General features: G+C 45.2%; 1 long non-coding RNA gene across 1 annotated transcript in view; it reads right to left on the bottom strand.

Annotated features, from left to right (window-relative positions):
- The window catches only part of LOC144819352 (uncharacterized), a 33,681-nt gene extending 32,215 nt beyond the window's left edge, over positions 1 to 1,466 (bottom strand). Inside the window, exon 1 of the long non-coding RNA XR_013607305.1 lies at positions 1,183 to 1,466. This is a non-coding gene — a long non-coding RNA (uncharacterized LOC144819352). The remainder of the gene's footprint in view (positions 1 to 1,182) is intronic.
- Positions 1,467 to 13,302: the final 11,836 nt, after the last annotated feature.

The following is a 13,302-nucleotide window of genomic DNA, read 5'->3' as shown; positions in this document are numbered from 1 at the left end:
ATGTTCAGAGAAACCAGTGAGCTGTGTGTCATTGAGGTGAGGAAGTCCTTGATGAGTGCAAATTGACCTGGGCTCAGCCTCATTCCGGCAGGAGGTAACGAGGGGGGGATCGGGGAAGTGCTGGGTCAGGTCCAAGTATACAAAGAGTGAATCGTTGAGTGGAATGCCACCTGGCCGCAGAGCACCTGTGTGGGTGTTATCTATGTACCACCGTAAATGGCCACATGAGACGTTCTTGGTGATATGAGGACAAAAAATAAATGTCTATGGAACAGGAGAATTTGAGACTCCTTTTTGAAGATTGAAAAACATGCAGTGGTGTGGAGATTCGGAGAAAGCAAGTTCCAGATTTTTCTGGTGTTGCTCGAGAATGTTTTTAATGTAGGCGCATATTCAAGAAGGTAATGAGCATTTCTTGATCCTCCTTAGCGATCAGAGATTTTCAGTTTTCTATTAAGAGGGGGTAGGACTTTAAAAGGGGTGCTGGGCCTTTCTCTAGTGTGCTCTAGGTTTTGTGGGAGCCATTGAGGTGATGTTAGGACCAGAACAAAGTTGTAGAATTTCTTGCATCCAGAAACAAAACGAAGAGAGGCATTTATCACCACTGAAATTGGGAGGGGGAGAGGGCGGGGCGGGGCTGGCAGATTGAATGGACAACGGGAAGGCCTTTGATAAGGGAATTACCATAGTCCAATTTAGAAAGTATCAGTGCCCCTGCTACTGACTTTAGATCCTGGTCAAGAATGAATTGTCTGATGCACCAGAGTATGTTGAATTGATAGCATACACTTTTAGCCATTGCAGCATTTTTTTTATAGGTTAAGTCTCCTGTTTAGAAAGCTACTCAGGTGTTTGCTTTGTCCACAGTGGTTAGTTTATCGTTGCTATATAAAACATACATGCCAATAGACACGATTAAGCAGTACAAAAGGGGGTGGTGAAAAAGGGGGTGGTTAAGGCGTTAGACTCCCGATTTTTTATGCCAAAAATTGCTTTCTTTTGTCTACTGCCTGAAATTGTCTCTGCTTCAATAGAAGGCAATGGGGAAGTACATTCTTCAAATTGTTATTTTTTTTTAATCTCCCCCTTACCTTTTTAAAATGTTGGCATGTATGATAAAAGTAACTAAAATACAATAAAAATACAATACTTTTGTAGGGGGCCACTCACTGTGATACTTACAAACTTACGAAAAGGTACTCATTTCAGATATAACGATTTGCAGAAATGTGTTCCTGAGAAGGGGCTTTTCGCAATGAAGTCATTCATCCGACAGCTCTTTTTCTGCCAGATGTGCCCTCTGACCTACAGGCTGGTGAGCTTGAAGGGCAGGTTCCCGCTCTTTGCCTCGGAGGCAGCTGGGTCCATGTGTCACACAGGTGACAAAATCATTTTGCTTTGAAAAGATTCCCTTTGTAGCGGTCCCCTGCCGGCAGGGCAGACAATGCTCGCAGTGTGCGGTCTCAAACCAGACCCCTGACCGACCCGTCTCTCTGGAGAAGCGGAAGTGACCGACCACTCAGCAGAGGCCTTCTATTCCGCATGAGCGCGCGCGAGCACAATGACAGCCTGTTACCCGTCGCATCATTGGCGATGTCTGTTTCATGGGCTGCTGTGAGGCAAAGAAGGGCTTCTGAAATGTCGCCTCTCCTGCTGAAAGCACCAAGCTACTATAATAGCGGATGCTTTCGATTTTAAATCATCCCAGCCAATATGGATTGATTTTCTACCCAGGGAGCCGCAGCGATGTAAAAGACTTTCTTCTATTCAGATCTCCAACCTTGAAGTTGCGACTCGCCCAGCCAAAAGAAATTTGCATATTTTCTCAGAGCGCTGTTTCTGTCCCTCAATAAACAATGCAAGGATCTCTTGCCAAAAATGTTCAATTGCTAAACAGTTGCTTTAATAGCTGCAACTAAAATAGCAGCATTGTGCCCTGTGTTTTACAGCATAATTATTTTTATAGGAAGGAATTGCACGTTTCCTAATTGTAGCAATTGTGGGTTCCATAATCACAAACATGTACAAAATGTATTAACATAATAGCTTGTTTGATAATGTTTTCAGTCGCAGGCCTTCATTTTGTTATTATGCACTGCACAAGAAGCCATGCCACGTCTGCTGTAGGTGACAGAATATTTTTTATTTATTTTACCCAAATAATAATAATCACAGTGATTTACTTTGGAATTACAGCCAATACTATCGAGCACCCTAAAGATGCACGTGTAAGGTGCAGAGATGGCATGTTGAAAACAAAACGTAAAACAATTAAATCCTGATAATCTAAACTGAGTGTGTTAGCATGACCTAGCTTTGTCGCAGTCCATCATTGACATATAAAACTTATTTGTAAATAAAAAAAGAGTCTGTAAGGAGTCACAGTACCATAGCAGTTGTAATTTTATTTTAGGGTATTTTAGCTTGAGGAATGATGGACTAATCTTCTCGACTTGAGGACGGGTACAGTTTAATGTAAACCCAGCAGGCTACCATCCTTATGATTATTGCGATTTCCAATTGGTCGCAAACCAATACCTACCTCATTAAGGCCTAGATGTATCAAGCCATTTACGAATCGCAAAGGCCGAAATTCGCAGAATTTCGGCCTTTGCGAATCGCAAACGGTCTATTTGCATGTTTTTGCATGCATCAAAAATTCGCAATTTAAGGAGTTGCAAAAATTTGTGATTCCTTATTTTGCCAAAGCATTTAAGGAATCACAATTTTGCGATTCCTTAAATGCTATGTATGTAGCATTTTTCAATTGCGAATTTTGGTTAAGAAATCGCAAATTAACACCAACTTGTAGTTGATGTTAATTTGCGAATTCTTTTAAAAATGCACAATTTGGTATTTTTGAAGGTGGCATGTGATGCACACACATGCCCATAGGGCATGTATGTGCGCCATATGCACACACATGTACATTTCAGGGGTGCAGCAGGGTGTCCTTGAGACACCCCTGCACCCTTGAAATTATTCTCAATTTGCGATTAGCAAATTGCGAATCGCAAATTGAGATTAATTTCACAATCATTCCTATGGGCCTCCTGGCCCATAGGAATGAATGGGAAATTATTCCTTATTTGCGAATTCGCAAAGTGCGAATTCGCAAATAAGGAAGATTAAGAAATCGCTAAAAATTGGGATTTTTTACATACATCCCATTTTGTGATTTCTAAATAGCGATTCCTTAAAAATCGCTATTTAGAAAGCGCAAAATTGAATCTTGATACATCTGCCCCTAATATTCATAAGGTACGTCTATTTACGACCCATTGGGAATCGCAAAATGTGTTAAACACACATTTTTACATTGCTGTTTGCGTTTACCAAATAGCGATCCACAAAAATGTACTATTTGGTAATCGCAAACATTTACCTTCGTACATCTTACCCATAATGCATTAGGTGCCAGCTTCCTCTGGGTGTGCCCCCTCTTACCCAATAATAAAAGTATAACTGTGGAACTGAGCCACTGGCAATTTCCTATTATTGAAAGTATTTGATCCGTAGGCGCATCTAAGGCCCAGCTTATAAGTATTTCACTTTGTGTTAAATTTCGGCAGATCAAACCTGATACATTTTAACAGGGGAAAACAGAGTGGTATTTACCGCAACATACAGATTTAAGCATTAAAATGCACGATCTGTTCCCCAAAAACTCGGAAGATGTGATGATCATTGCATCTGACAAACACCAGATACCTTATCAGATTTTTATGCTGTGGAGTAATTATTGTAATTCTCACGCATGATTTCCGCAGGATCGAGATGCAAGTTCTGAAGCAAGGTCTCAACTTCCCTCACCCACCAAGTTTTTCCAACTATGTCAAAGAGAGAGATGGGGAGATGGGGAGAAGGAGAGAAACAAGGAAATAGAAAAGACACACGTTCCACGACGTACTCTGGAATGAATGGTAAGGTTCAGAATCTTTCTATGTGATTCCTGCATGTAAAGAAAAGAATAAGAATGTTAGTGTAGCAGTATGGCTTTTATTTCAATAACACATGCTGTATTCTAAATGTGTTCACAGATACTGCAGTAACTACCTGCGTAAATCCCCTCTTCCACTTAAGATATAATAATGGTAGATGCAGGATTAGGGTCCAATCTAAATAGGTAAGAGAAGGAACAGTAGATGTTGATAGTAATCAGAGTAGAGGGCTTACAACGAAAGTGAGAAGCATATGTGAACTAATCTAAACTCATGATAAATCAGGATTTCAGTGAGAGCCCTAAACATAATTTATCCATACAAAAAGAGGAAAAGATTCCCAACTTGAAGTGCTCCTCTAACCAAAAATAAGAAGTTACGCAAAAATGTATAGGGCTAGAAATATGGATTTGTTGCTTAATCTCAGGAATAAACAAATCCCTTGTTTGTATTTTATATAGCATCAACAGGAATGCATAACAGCTTCAACAGAAATGCACAACAGAAAATGGAATCTCCAAACGCCTTGGGATTAACACTCGGATGAGTATAGAACAGTACTTTGTTAGCGCGTTACCGCCTTATTTGACAATGTCGATTCTGTAAATGTCCTTTGTATTTCCCTTTTACAGGTTTCATGAGATAACTGACTGTGACCGCAGCAATCCTGGAGAACGGGCTTCGGACCTGCGAGGAAAGAAGACACACCAGTTGCGGCCGACATGACTCGTGGGTAGGAGTCGGGGGCGGGGTGTCGCGTGGGGAGGAGGGGGTTCATTAAAAAAAAAGGTTTTATTTACCTTTGCCTCCAGTCCCGCATTGTGTCTCCTCTCTCTGCTTCACACAGGAAGCAGGCAGCCTCCCTCCCCTCCCCTAAGCCAATCATGATTGGCTGGGGCGCCGACCCCACAGGCGTCTATGGGGAGGCCATATTGTCTACGTAGGCTGCATGCAATAACAGTGGGCAAGTCCCTTCTTCCCTGCCTGTAGCAGGACGGCCCACCTGTCTGCCTCCAACCAAGCCCTTCTGCTTTCTCGCAGTGCGAGAAGCAGAAACATAAAATAGTATTCATAATACTATTTTATGTTTCTGCTTCTCACACTCCGCGAAAGCAATGGGGCGACACTCTTCCGCCCACGTGGAGGAGCCGCCCATGTGCCGCACAGCAGCCCAATGGAGATGCTGACCGTGACGTGATCCTAGATGCAGAAGGTACTATGCAGAAGGTAGTATGGGCAAGGCGAAAGTCATGCGCGCATCAACTAGAACGCGAAGCACTCTTCTATCGGCCGCATTTTTACTAGTCTTGCTCTGCCCCTTTTGCATACACTACTGGGTGTGGAGCAGGCATGACATTTATCACATGTGACATGGGCCACTCGTAAATAGGCCCAATTTACAGTTGAGAGTCCTTTAGACCAAGCTAATCTCAGATGAGTGACTCTTGTGACTTATCTGGCTTCCCTGAGCCAGATCTGTTGCTGAAGTTGCTAGAGTTCAGTCACAATACAGGATTGTGCGTTCCATTCAAAAGCTGTTTTGCCAGTGTCACCTGTTCCTTGCTACCATGTCATTTACTAGGTCAAGGATCTGACGTAACATGTTATAGATATATATTGTCGATTCAGAGGTTTCTTCCTTTTTGTACAAATAACTTGCAGTTTCCCGAAAGCGAGTCTAGATATGTGTAAACATAGTTTGTGGAATTTGCCATGTTCATGCTTACCACCTTGAGTAAAGCTGATTGATGTTCCACTCTATCCCAGCTGTTCTGATTTTTATAGGACCCTTGTCTGGAAGGTATTATAATACCATTCCCCGGGGTTTTTCCAACTAGCATATACAGCACCATAGAAGGGCGGGAGTGCATCAGACTAGGAGATTTACACACAGGAGGTAATCAACAAGATATTTGTTAGAAATTGGATTTCTGGTTGGCTAAGGCTTGCGCCAAAACTAGGCAAAAACCACCACTCTGGTCAGGGTAAGGGAGTTACAAGCCAAAGATAACCCCTGCTCACCCCCTTGGTAGCTTGGTACGAGCAGTCAGGCTTATCCCGAGGCAATGTGTAAAGCGGTTGCGCAACGCACACTCATAGCCGCAACACACTAGGCACATCACAATAGGAACTCCACACAAGGTTATATCAAAAATAGCCTTTGTATTATCATAAACACATTAGAAACATAATCACACATTTACAGTGTGCCAACTGGCGCAGGCAGTATTCACAGGGGATTATATACCGGACCAGGCCAATCAGGCCATGGTCAGAACTATCAGATCAGGTAACTAAATGCAAAACACAACCAGTAACTACTGGTACCATAATGACCTAAGCATTATCACATTAGGCATAAAACATATTAGGCCCAAACCTCCTACGCATAAACACATTACGCAATTAGGTACTACCACTAATCATCAGAACATGACATTAGGCATCACAAGCATAAAGACATTATGCAATAATCATCACGTTAGGCATAGCACTACGCATAAATCACAGTGCCTAACATTACCCAACTGTCCCCAGGCCAAACTGGCCTCTTCTCTGTGCTCAAATGCCCTATGTCCAGAAATGTCAGGGCTCTACAGGACCATCTACTGGCTCTCTGGCTGCTAATCCAGCCAACCAAAACGTGCACAGATGATCATACCTAAACGTAGCAGCTGTCCATTACGTGCTGGGCAGCTGGGATCACCAAATGGCCCCTGGCACGACTGCAACCTTAGGGCCCCACTGGCCTTCACGAGGCTTCCACACTAGCCTCCTGGACTGCCGATTGGCCTTTGGCGCCACTGCGCCTAGGGAGCCCCTACTTTGGGATTCTGAAAGAAGGAATGCCCAGGTTGCAGCTGATGACCAAAAACCAATAAGTACTGCCACTCACAGTACACGTAGGAGCCCCACTCTGGACCTCAGAGGTAAAAAAAAAATGCCCAAACCTTTGCAGCGGCCCGCAACTGCGGTGCCGTTGTGTAGCCCCAAAAGAGCACTGGCACCACTGTGCAATTGGGATCCCCACTCCGGGACTCCTGAAATCGAAATTTCCACTACGTTGCAGCTGCCCGCCGCTGCGGTGCAAAAATAATTTTTTTAGAAATTTACAAAATAATACTGTAAAACACATCAATGTTACTTTGATCCTCATAATCTTTTAAATGGATCATTCGAAATAAACTAACTACCTACGTAATCCACCAATAGTACAAACAGCCCGCTGACATTAAAATAAAATAATAAAGTAAATAAATCAATTAATAAACCCTAACATGTAGTTTCATAGCTCTTAATATTAATGAATTAAACTAAAATAATAAACCACATTTTAAAATGAATAACTTTAAACAAATTAAAATAGGTTTCCAGTAACACATGGGTCACCCAATTCCTAGACCCCAAAACCCATGAAATAAAATAAAATACCGTACAAATTTAAACAAAGACCAAGATAAATTAAAACAAAATGGGGCCTATTAGGATGGCGGGTGGACCGCCCCCACTGGGCCGCTGGTAGCCACTGCTGGGCCAGCGGTGGCGATCCGCCCACCTTCCATACCTGAAAGAGCCCCCGCCACATTAGTATGGATGGGGTGTCCGCGGCGGACGGAAAGACCGTCCGCCGCTTTTCCGCTGTTCGACTCGTCGACCGGGCAGAAAAAGGGCATGATATCGTGGGGGTGTCTGCAAGTCCTCGCCATCCATATCACGATGCAAGCAGAGAGAAGCCTTTCCATGATGGCATTGCCACCATGGAAAGGCATGCAGTTTTAGCTGTTGGTGCCCCGTTGCGGCGTGTTGGAGGTATGGGGGGTGCACATGGGGGGTACCTATGGTACCCCTCTGCATTTGCATGCACAAGGTGGCAGGCACCACATGGTGCCTGTCACATTGTGCATGCAAATACACAACATGCATTTTTTACATTGCGGCGGGTGCTGCTTACAGCACCGCCTGCCGCAATGTAAAAAATGCGGGATGCGCCCGCCAGTGTAGCGGGGGCATCCTAATTAGAATGGTGGGACTGCTGCAACATCGGCAGTCATGTCCGTGCTACGATGCCGTGGTGGGCGGACATAGTCCGCCCGCCATCGTGATAGGCCTCAAAGTACACATTGGACACATAAACATTATTTAGCTAGTTAAAAACAAAAACATATTAAAAGAACATGCTAAAAGTTTTTACATTTTAAATAGTTCTGTGAAATACTATCCACCCATTACCCCCAAAGCAACCCAACACCGCCCACAAATTAGCAAAGCAAAAGCATTTAAATAATCTAAATAAAAATGCTTTTGCTCTATATGCATATTTATAAAGATACATATGCATGAGTAGATTTTCTTAAGTGTAGATCTACTCCTACACCACAGTGTAACTCTTCATTTTGTTTGCTATTTGCCATTTCTGAATGAAGATTCAAACCTAAGTGTAGGTTTACATGTCTCCAACCCCTCCATGAAGGGGAGGAGCTTTCTACAACACTATCTACAAGTGTAAAGGTGCTACAAGTAAGTTTGCACCTTTTGTTGCACCTTGTTTTTATTAGCAGTGGCATAATACACATCAGGGCAGTGCATTACACACTTCGGTGACATAAAGAGTAAAATATCACAGTCCAATGCAGTCTTCTTTCAAAATAAACCGTTGGAAGGATTGTCCACATCTGGGAGCTGAGGACTCACTACAGCAGCCACATCAGTTCCAACACACAACCACACAGCCACAGACTGTGTCTGATCAACCGGATGTGAAACAACACCTGTATTGTGTTTTGTTTTTGTTTTTCCTAATCAAGCTAACAGCAACAAAAGGAGTCTAACAAAATTAAGAGAAAATAGAGCAACAGCAGTGGCAGCAGATTCCCATTGTGTAACTCGCCTCCCCAGACTCCCAAGCTGTCTGCAAGAGGTGGGAGGGGGGCGAGGGGGGCGGGAAACAAGGAGAAATCGGAGGCGGAGTAAGCTTCATCCCAAGAGAAAGAGGGGAGGGCAAGAGAAAGTAAAAAGGGCCCAAGGATCACCAGAGCTGAACCCAAGGGGTCTGCCTTTCAATCCGCCAACAGTCACAGACGTGTGCAGACACACAGTTGAAAATGCTGGGGACCATTCCTATGTATCCACTGTGGGCTCCATTGAGTCCACAACCGGTGTGTGCTCAGGAGATGCAGTAGACTGTGGCCCCTTGTCCCAAACATTGGAACATATCACCCCATATCTCCAAGTCTCTCTCTGCGTTCTCATCTGTGCCCACTAGTCGTAACCACCGCTCCTCTGCCACTCCATATTTGCGCAGGTGTTGATGGAGATCTCTGTCACCCAAGTGGAGATATGCCCTTAAGAAAAAGGATATCAGAATGTAATAACCTTTGTTTATTTAAAACATAGTTCAATATATTTTAATGTCAAATATAAATTAAATAATGTAAAATATAGGATATTAACTAAGAACTAATAAAATATAAATGTTACAGCACATTAACTCTTCAAATGAAATTTGTAAAAAACCATACTGAAAATATATGAATTTAATTTATACATATTCATTTTTAAACAACAAATTACAAATTAAATTACTGTAACTCACTAACATTTTTTCATTTTTGTTTAATTTTTAGTAAACCTGAATAACATGTTGTTAAAAAGGTCAGGCTACCAACCAGAATAAGAGATCCTGAAGTATTGCCCGGCGGTGTCGCCTCTTAAACCCACAAGATATTAACCAATGAAGAGGCAGGCGCTGGAGACTGGAAGGCAGGAAACAAAGGTTTTATTCTCTCCGGAGGAGAACACATCAGTTCGGACAGCAAGTATCGTCACGAGGTGCTCTAACCGCATCTCTGAGGCCTGGCCTCTTATACACAGTTAAATGAATTTTATTGCAGGTAACACAGTCTTGTAATGCTTTGAAGTATGGAAGGACATCCTCTGAATCTCCCCTACAGGCCCGTTCCCACACACATTTACAGTTGAAGTCCCCACCCCGGTCACAACAGGTGATGATTATCGCGCAGCTGGACATTCCGCCGATTCACGGAATGTGGGGGTTTGATCGGATCTCTTAGGGTGGGGGCTTTGATCAACTCGGGGGTCCTTTGATGAGGGAAGCTTTCTACTGTACGGGGAGGGGCAATAAACAGTATCGGCAGAGCTAGGTGTCGGCCTGGGAAAGAGGAAGACAAACGGGCACACAGGAAAGGGGGTTTGTATCAAAGGGCCTGGGACCATGAAAGGAATGAAGGGAGGTGTCGCGCTGGGGACAGGATGGGGTTTTGAGGCAGAGTCGCGCTGAAGAGGGGTTTATGACTCAGGGCATGTGAGAGCGGGGGGGTTGTCAGCGTGCGGGGGATTGCTTGCGAGGTTGAGAGAGAGAGAGACGCGCTGGCTATCAGCGAGGGGCAAGGAGGCCATGGTGCTCAAAATGGCTGCCGCTTACGTGCACGAATGGGTTCAAGGGGAGCAAGATGGCGCCGATAATGTTGACGTTTGCAGCTTAACTTTTAACAGTCCTCCCTTTTCAACATATCTAGCCAACTTGTCTATTCAATGTCAATCTTCATCAAATTCCTAACCTCGACATCATATAATGCTCCCATGCGTTCGTTTCCAAAGTCCACAGTCTTAGGGCAAATACATTGTGCACATAATGAACACAGGGGTGGCAGACATTGGATTCCTAAGCATAGACCGCATATTACAACTATAGGAATCAGGATAATGGTGAACAGTCTCCAGCCCCAGTTCTTAACAGTGTTCCAGAACCAACCACCAAGCGACCATTCTTCCTGTTCCTGGTGGACTTCTGAAGAGAGTCTGTGAAGATGTTCGATGGCTTTGTACACTGAGGGCGAGTTGTCCGGTATGTATGTACAGCAGCTGGACCCAATAATGCGGCATGCTCCACCACGGTCCGCAAGAACCACATCTAGGACAAGGCGGTTTTGAAGGGCCACCAAGCGGACCGCTTGAAGTTCGGCGGTGTTGTTAGCAAAGATACCAGCTGTGATGTTCATTGTCGTCTCAACTGCCTGAGTCAGATGCCGGATGGCACGGCTGTTCGCCATCGGGCCCCAGAGGGGAACAAGTCCCTTCATAGCATCGAGGAACTGTGCTCCTGTCGAGTCGGCTTGCTCAATGTCCTTGGCTCGTTTTTGTCTATGATGATTCGCCGGGTCCACATAAGTTGGAGGAAGGATGAAAGAGATGAAACAAGTGCCCCCCCAGCCTTTGGGGAGCCAGGTGTAGGCCTTTGTGCCGCAGACGAAATACATGTTCGGGGACGACACAAAGGAAGGTGGGTCTGTAGAGTCCAAAGTTCTGGTAAACCGGCAAGCACTGCGGCCTACCAGCTGTGTCCCATGTCCTTCTATGCACATGTGGCCGGTAACGTTGATGACTGACAGGGCCACAGTCAGAGTGGCAGCCGTGCGTTTCCGCAGGTAGGAGAAGGTGGGTCTGGTTGGATTGTTGAACACCTGCATTTCAATTCGTTCTTTAGCAGGGATGTCCATGTGGATTGAGTCGTTGGAAGTCTGCGGGCAGAAGTGTGTCTTTGTTTTGTTTCGCCAGACCCCGTGGTAGAAATGCGCTACGGTTTTGCCGGAGGTGGCATTGTCCTTATAGCTTTCTTGCAGGAGGATCAGCCAAGCAAGGCAGGAGCCATGAACTGAGAAGGGTGAGGGGATGAATGGTATCGAGTGTCCAGCGGCGTGGGGTAGCAACCCACAGATCCAACAGTTGGTGGCATTGGTAGCGAGATTGTGCTGGTGAAGGAGCTGTACGAAAGAGTTATTCCAAAACTCCTTTCGTCTCTCTCTGAGTTGAGGAGAGAGCGAAATCAGATAATGTTCCTTCATGGTGGTAGGCTGAGCAGTGGTCAGGAATGTTTCGTGAGCAGGTGCATTTTCTTCCACAATCCAGAGTGTGGTCATGAGGAGAAGGCAGAAAAGGATTGCGACGAAGAGTGCAATTGTCTTTGAGCTATGGAGTCTGTCTGTCCTTGGGTTTCTGTAGTGGGTATTTCCTGTTGCCTCCATCATCTTCTTATTTGGCGCTTCCATCATCTTCTTATCTGGCGCTTCCATCATCTTCATTTTCAAGGTGCTCGGTAGTGGGCAGAACCACAGACTTAGTTTAGCTTCTCTCCAGGTAACCCTTGGTTGCTTTGGGTCACCGTTCTGAGATTCAACTTAGTTCGTGGTCTACTTAGCCGAAGCTCCCTCCTTTCGACGCAGGAAATACCCTTCTCTGGATGGCACAGTGGGATCAGAGAATTTTGAAAGTTCAAGCGCTTCGGTGTCAGGATAGCAGGTTAGCGATGGTCGGTCTTTGTTCAGGAGCTCTTCCTGGTTGTCGATGTTTTCCGTCGTGGCCAGGGTCGAGGAGACCTTCTTACAGTGGTGTGCATGCAGCCAGTGCCGTTTCCCCTCCACACGAAGAGCCGTCCGGGTGGTGATTAACACTTGCCAGGGGCCCGTCCACCGGGGTTCCAAGCTCTTTGACCGCTGAAAGTTCCGGATCAGCACGAAATCCCCAGGTTGGATGGCGTGACCCGGACCCCTGGAAGCATCGGGGATGGCCTGCTGCACCTGCTGATGAATGACAGACAGAGTTTCAGTCAATTTATACAGATAATCAGACATTAAGACGTCCGGGACGTCATGAATGGAAGTTGGTTTCGGTGCAGACCAGATACTCATGGGTCGACCGAAAACAACTTCATAGGGTGTTAAGTGATGTCTGGTGGGGGTGGAGCGCATTGATAGCAATGCCAATGGGAGGGCGTCCGGCCATTTCAGACCCGTGGTAGCCACTATCTTGGCCAGTTTAAGCTTTAGAGTGGCATTGTGTCGCTCAACTAGTCCAGCAGACTGGGGGTGGAAGACTGCGTGAAATTTCTGCTTGATGCCCAACCCCTTTAAGATGAACTGGATGACTTCGGCTATGAAGTGGGGGCCGTTATCGCTCCATAAAATACGACAAAGGCCGTAACGGGGGAAAAACTCCTTTAACAGTACTTTTGCAGTGGCCATAGCAGTGTTGTCGCGGGTAGGATATGCTTCTACCCATTTGCTGAATGCGCACACCACGACAAGTACATATTTCAGGCCTTGGCACCTGTCCAGCTGGATGTAGTCCATCTGCAGGACTTCAAATGGGTGATTTGGGACCCCAAATCCTCCCCGGGGCACTACAGTTCCTTTCCCGGGGTTGTGTTGCAGGCATATCAAGCATTGTTGGACTAGACGTTTGGCGGAATCTGTGATTTTATCATTGTGCCAAACTCTGGAGACAAGTTCAATCATGGGGTCTGATCCTATGTGGGCAGGGGAGTGTGCCATAGCCAGTATGAGAA

The sequence above is a fragment of the Lissotriton helveticus genome, chromosome 2_1 (genome assembly GCF_964261635.1).
Source record: "Lissotriton helveticus chromosome 2_1, aLisHel1.1, whole genome shotgun sequence".
In the NCBI taxonomy this organism is placed as follows: domain Eukaryota; kingdom Metazoa; phylum Chordata; class Amphibia; order Caudata; family Salamandridae; genus Lissotriton; species Lissotriton helveticus.
The sequence above is the reverse complement of the archived record's forward strand: the minus strand, read 5'-3'. Positions and strand labels throughout refer to the sequence as shown.